Raw genomic sequence first — 7,612 nt, forward strand, 5'->3', positions numbered from 1 at the left:
ATGCAAAAATACTCAATAAAATCCTCGCAAATAGAATCCAAGAACACATCATCCATCATGACCAAGAGGGTTCATCCCAGCGATGCAGGGATGGTTTAATATATGGAAATCCATCAACGTAATCTACTATATAAACAAACTCAAAGGAAAAAAAAAAACATGATCATCTCATTAGATGCTGAGAAATCATTTGACAAAAATCTAACACCCATTCATGATAAAAATTTTGGAAAGATCAGGAATTCAAGGCCCTTACCTAACATAATAAAAGCAATCTACAGCCAACCAGTAGCCAACATCAAAGTAAATGGAGAGAAGCTGGAAGCAATCCAACTAAAATCAGGCACTAGACAAGGTTGCCCACTTTCTCTTATCAATTCAATATAGTATTTGAAGTCCTAGCCAGAGCAATTAAACAACAAAAGGAGATTAAGGGGATACAAATTAGAAAGGAATAAGTCAAAATATCACTATTTGCAGATGATAGGATAGTGTATATAGAAGTGACCCTAAAAATTCTACCAGAGAACTCCTAAACCTGATAAACAGCTTCAGTACAATAGCTGGATATAAAATTAACAAATCAAACAAATCAGTGGCCTTTCTCTACACAACGAATAAACAGGCTGAGAAAGAAATTTGGGAAACAACAACCTTCACAATAGTGACAAATAATATAAAATACCTTGGTGTGATTCTAACTAAGGAAGTGAAAGATCTGTGTGATAAGAACTTCAAGTCTCTGAAGAAAGAAATAAAAGAAGATCTCAGAAGATAGAAAGTTCTCCCATGCTCATGTATTAGCAGTATTAATATATTAAAAATGGCTATCTTTCTCTAAGCAATCTACAGATTCAGTGCAATCACCATCAAAATTCCAACTCAATTCTTCACAGAGTTAGAAAGGGCAATTTGACAATTCTTTTGGAATAACAAAAAACCTAGGAGAGCAAAAACTATTCTCAACAATAAAAGAACCTTTTGTGGAATCACCATGCCTGACCTCAAGCTGTACAACAGAGTAATTGTGATAAAAACTGCATGTTACTGGTACAATGACAGACAGATAGATCATTGGAGTAGAATTGAAGACCCAGGAACAAACCCACACACCTATGGTCACTTGATCTTTGAAAAAGGAGCTAAACCCATCTAGTGGAAAAAAGACACCATTTCCAACAAATGGTGCTGGCTCAACTGGTGGTTATCATGTAGAAGAATGTGAATTGATCCATTCTTATCTCCTTGAACAATGCTCAAGTCTAAGTGGATCAAGGAACTCCACATAAAATCAGAGACACTAAAATTATAGAGGAGAAAGTGGGGAAAAGCCTCGAAGACATGGTCACAGGGGAAAGATTCCTGTACAGTGCAGCAATGGCTTGTGCTGTAAGATTGATAATCAACAAATGGGACCTCATAAAATTGCAAATCTTCTGTAAAGCAAAAGACACTTTCAATAAGACAAAAAGGCCACCAACAGATTGGGAAAGGATCTTTACCTATCCTAAATCCCATACGGGACTAATATCCAATATATACAAAGAACTCAAGAAGCTGGACTCCAGAAAATTAAATAACCCCATTTAAAAATGGGGCATAGAGCTAAAGAAAGAATTCTCAACTGAGGAATATTGAATGGCTGAGAAGCACCTGAAAAAATGTTCAACATCCTGAAGCATCAGGGAAATGCAAATCAGAACAACCCTGAGATTCCACCTCACACCAGTCAGATTGGCTAAGATCAAAAACTCAGGTGACTGCAGATGCTGGCAAGGATGTGGTGAGAGAGGAACATTCCTCCATTGCTGGTAGGATTGCAAGCTGATACAACCACTCTGGAAAGCAGTCTGGCGATTGCCCAGATAATTAAACATAGTACTATCAGAGGAGCTGGTAATACCTCTCCTGGGCATATACCTAGAAAATGTTCCAACATGTAATAAGGACACATGCTCCACTATGTTCATAGCAGCCTTATTTATAATAGCCAGAAGCTGGAAAGAACCCAGATGTCCCTCAACACAGGAATGGATACTGAAAATGTGGTACATTTACACAATGGAGTACTACTCAGCTATTAAAAACAATGAATTTATGAAATTCTTAGGCAAATGGATGTATCTGGAGGATATCATCCTAAGTGAGGTAACCCAATCACAAAAGAACTCACATGATATGCACTCACTAATAATTGGATATTAGCTTAGAAACTTAGAATACCAAGATACAATTTGCAATACACGTGAACTCAAGAAGAAGGAAGACCAAAGTGTAGATAATTTGTTTCTTCTTAGAATGGGGAACAACATACCCATGGAGGGACTTACAGAGAAAAAGTTTGGAACTGAGACAGATGGAAGGACCATCCAGAGACTGCCCCACCCGGGGATCCATCCAATAAACATCCACCAAACCCAGACACTATTGCATATGCCAGCAAGTGTTTGCTGACAGGACCCTAATATAGCTGTCTCTTGTGAGGCTATGCCCATGCCTGGCAATACAGAAGTGGATGCTCACAGTCATCTATTGAATGGAACACATGACCTTCAATGAAGGATCTTGAGAAAGTACCCAAGGAGCTGAAGGGGTCTGCAACCCTATAGGAGGAACAACAATATGAACTAACCAGTACCCCTTCCCCTCCCCAGAGCTCATGTATCTAGCTGCATATGTAGCAGAAGATGGCCTAGTTGGCCATCATTGGGAGGAGAGGCCCTTGATCTTTTGAAGAGTATATGCCCCAGTACAGGGGAATGCCAGGTCCAGGAAGCTGGAGTGGTTGTGTTGGGAAGCTGTGCGGCGGGGGAGGGGGATGGTATAGTGGACTCTTTTGAAGAGGAAACTAGGAAAGGGGATAGCATTTGAAATGTAAATGAAGAAAATATCTCATAAAAAACTGTCATGATTGGTTTTTATAATGTTATATGACACAATATCTGGGAAAACATGAACATATATCTTCAAATAAGGAAATGACAATAGACCAAAATAACAATATTAGTAAGGTTGAATTTGATGGTGAATTAAAGTGACTTATTGGGGCTACTTACAGGAATATTGGCAATAGATTACTTACAGGAGCTTAAATGACTCAGACATCACTAAGAGTCCACATACCATTGGTAATGGCTCACAAAACTAAGAAGCTTGTAGTGCATTGCACAACATGTAGACCACTCAAGAGGAAGAAGTGTGTCTTTCCTAGGCAACTTACATGGTCTCATCCTCTTCCATGAAGTTCAGTTGGTTTCTGCCTCTTTGAGACAGTTTGACTTTTCCAATGGTGTATCTTAGTAGTTCTTTCTCCGTAAATAAGCTTGGGGATAAAGGGGACTGGTGAATCTGGTCAACTTCAGGGACTTTCTGAAAGTTCTGAGTTGCATAGTTCCCTTTGCAGCATCTTGAGTCTTAATGAGCTTCCCCACAGTACTGAAAATTTTATCTCAACAACTTGCTGCACAAGTAGATTAAGTTTTCTATCTGGCAACACTGTTATAGTTGCTTATTAACTTTAAGAGATTTGTTTTGTCAACTCCTTGGGATCTCTAAGAAAGAAGAAACAATATCAAAGATAGATTTCTTTTGAACTTTCCGGAATGCATTCATTTCCTTTTATGATTGCATTTGGCAGGATCACATAGTTCTGAGCTGTTTTTAATCTCCCTGGCCTGTTTTTTAATCTAGATAGACATAAAGCTTCAAATGTCATATTTTAACCATGACATTAGCAGTAGTTCTTTTAAAAGACATAAATATTATTAAGTAAAAGAAGTTTCTCAGCTGGGTGTTGGTGGTGCACACCTTTAATCCCAGCACTCAGTAAGCAGAGGCAGGCAGATTTCTGAGTTCAAGGCCAGCCTGGTCTACAAAGTGAGTTCCAGGAGAGCCAGGGCTACAGAGAGAAACCCTGTCTTGAAAATACCAAAAAAAGTTTATCTTTTTTGATAATTTAGTGAGAGTAATTATGAATGGATCATCTGTCAAATCCATTTTAAGCACATATTCATACAAGTATGTCATTTTTCTTCTTCAAGTTGTTGGTTTGATAGATTCACCAATTGATTTTTCTAATGTTAAACTAGTTCTGCATATATTGCATAAATAATATTGGTTGTGCTGTGTAATTTTTCTTGTACACTGATATATTTTATTTGGTTTAGGATTTTATAACTATGTTCATTAGAGTCTGGCCTGTGGTTTTCTTATACCATCTGCTTGAATTATATATGAGTGTGCTTCTAGTTCATAGAATTACATAGAAAGAACTCCTCTGTTTCTATGTTATGAAAGACATTGTTGAAAAGTTGTTCAAACTCTTTCTTAAATTTTGATTTACCAGTTAGTCATGCTAGTCTGAACACAACTGGATAATTTTTATACCCACCAATGTATTCCTTAGAGAAACAAAACAAAACCTATGTTCTATATATTCTTGCTTTAATGTGCTACTCATTTTAATTGAATTAATGTTTATGATGGTTAAGCTATAAATTTTATTTTCTTCACATTGGCTTTATGATATTGGGCATTTAAGATTTAGCTGGTTACACCATTTTCTTTATCTAAAATGCTTATTAGAAACCATGTTATCTAGATTGGTTATTAGCCTTGAGAGTGAAGCTCTATGATGGAAATTGCTTTGAGACAGTGTTCTAAAAGAAGGTTCAATTTCCTTAGCAGAACTAGATAAATGAATGGTCAAGTTTATGCTTATGTTCATTTTAACATTTGTTTTAAAGTAATTTTTATTTCACCTAGTGCTGTATATTTGAAATATTAGGTGATAGTGTCTTAATTTTTAAAATCTATAGAATTTTTATATTTCTAACATTTTAAAAATCTTACATTCAAGACTTGCAATTATTTTACCAAGAGGCAAATGTTGACTTTTGTATTCATTTCTCATATCTATGCATCAATTTACCAAAGGTTGGTGCCTTAAAACAGTACTCATTTGTCTTACAGTTCTGGGGGTGAAATCTCAAGTGTGTCTCCTGGACTGACTTTCCATGTCTGTCACAGCACACCTTCTGGAAGTTGTGAGGGATAATCGGCTCCCTTGCCTTTTGCAGTTCCTTGAGTTGTGGTTTTTTTTTTTTTTCTTTTATGTTTTTGGCTGGTGGTCTCTTCCTCTAGCTTCACAGCCAAAAGCACAGCACCTTGCATCAGTTGTCATGTTGCCTTCTGTCTCTGTAGTCAAATATTCCCGTTTCCTTCTTACAAGACACTTGTAATTGCATTTAGGGACCACCAAGATAATCTAGAAGAATCTGCATTTTCTCAAAACACTTTGTTTGTATGCGGCCAGAAACGGGACAGCTGGATCATATGGCAAATGTATTTTTAGCTCTTTGGAGGAACCTCCATGCTGCTCTCCATAATGGCTGTGCTCATTTCCATTCTCACTAGCAATATGGGAGCTTTTCTTTTCTCCATATCCTAACCAGCACTTGTTATGTTTTGTGGTTTTGATAATAACTATTCTAACTAGGGTGAGATGACCTCTCCTTGTGGTTTTGATTTCCATATCCCTAAAGGCTACTGATGCTGAAGATTTTTTTCATATACTTATGTGTTATTTGTAATTCTTCTTAGAAATGTCAATTTGGTGGGTTTTCTCATTTTAGGGTGGATTATTTTTGCTATTGCTGAGTGTTGAAGTTCCTTTGCTATTACTCCATTGTCTCATGACTAATTTTAAGTCCTTTCTTCCCTGAACATAGTCTATTTGTTCTGCTGGTTGGTTCCTTTGCTGTACAGACTCTTCTTATTTTGATATATGCCATGTGCATACCTTCTCTGCTTTGTTATTTTGTGTTTGGGGTTTTTATTAATTTCTTCTCCCTGGCCTTTTTTTGTTAGATAATTAAGTAGTTGATCTGGAGGTTTTGAAATTTCTACTATATAAATTCATGTAAGGCTTTAATGTCCATTAGAAATACTTGTAGCTGCATTCAATAAGCTTATTATGTACATGGTCATTATGATCTGGTGAAATATTTAAAATTTTGGCTATGTGATTATGATTCACTTGGCCATCAATTTAAAAATGCTATTTAGCAGGGCAGTGGTGGCACACGCCTTTAATCCCAGCACTTTTGAGGCAGAAGCAGGTGGATTTCGGAGTTTTAGGCCAGCCTGGTCTCCAAAGTGAGTTCTAGGACAGCCAGGGCTATACAGAGAAACCCTGTCTCGAAAAAACAAAAAAAAAAAATTTTTTTTCTCAATGTTTAAAAACATTTTTAGCTGTCTGTTTCTAAGTTTGTCTTAATTATCCTTAAGCCAAAGTACAATTTTAGTCTTTGATTAGCAAACTTTTAGGTGTGCTTATTTATGCAGGAGCATGGGTATATGCATATATGAGTTCTAATGCAACTGTATATATGTTTATGTACAGGCCAAAAGTCAACCATAATTTATTTCTGTTAAGTTTGGGTATACATAATGTAAGCTATTTCTTTGATTGATGCAAACAATATTACATATTTTCGATAGAGTAACAATACTCATTGAATAATGTTCATTTTATAAATGCTTATGGTTTAAATGTGTATAGTTTAGTACTGTATTGATCTACCATCTTTATTTTAATGTGTATTCACAAAGGTTTGTTTGTTTGTTTGTCTAGTTTTTATGTGGTTGTTTCTTTGGTTGGTTGGTTGGGGGATTTATGCTATCATTCTACATCATTTCTGCATCTTATTACTTCCATTTATCCACATGTTTCAAAACAATGGTTCGTGTTTTTTCATGACATGCCTCTTTAAAAATCCCATATGAAAGTCTCAATCATTTTTTTCCACTACTATTAAATACCATCTTATCTTGTGAAGTATTAGTGTTATACTTTCTAAATGGTTAATTAAATTCTTAGATTAGAAGCATCAAGATTTCTATTTCAGAGGATAGATATTTAATTATTGACTTGATTTTTGTAAGAATCATAGGCTTTATAAAAAAACATTTTCCTTCTTCATAGTTAGTTTTAGTAGTTGTGGTTTTTCAGCTTTTACATCCATATCCTGATTTTATTTTTCCATGTATTTTCAATTTAAAGGTTTTCTGCTGACCACCTTTGAGTTTACTGAACTAATGCTTTTGTGCTGCATAGTTTATTATTAATTTTTATCTCCAATCCTTTACTTTATACATCTCCAACATATACCCAGTTTTATATCTTTTAGATATCATTTGTAATCCATTATATTTGTATGAAATTTCATATGTTCCCTCTATTTTTATTTTATTTCTTACAACTATGAGCTTTTACGCTCTCACCAGCATCTGATTGACTTTGGTGCCAATATCTACCAGTGTTCTTTGTGAGTGCCCCCCACTTCTCTTTCTTTTTTTTTAATTAAAATATTTTTATTAGGTATTTTCCTCATTTACATTTCCAATGCTATCCCAAAAGTCCCCCATTCCCTCCCCCCAACTCCCCTACCCACCCATTCCCAATTTTGGCCATGGCATTCCCCTGTACTGGGGCATATAAAGTTTGCGTGTCCAATGGGCCTCTCTTTCCAGTGATGGCTGACTAGGCCATCTTTTGATACATATGCAGCTAGAGTCAAGAGCTGCGGGGTACTGGTTAGTTCATAATGTT

Source organism: Mus caroli, chromosome 11, assembly GCF_900094665.2.
Source record: "Mus caroli chromosome 11, CAROLI_EIJ_v1.1, whole genome shotgun sequence".
In the NCBI taxonomy this organism is placed as follows: domain Eukaryota; kingdom Metazoa; phylum Chordata; class Mammalia; order Rodentia; family Muridae; genus Mus; species Mus caroli.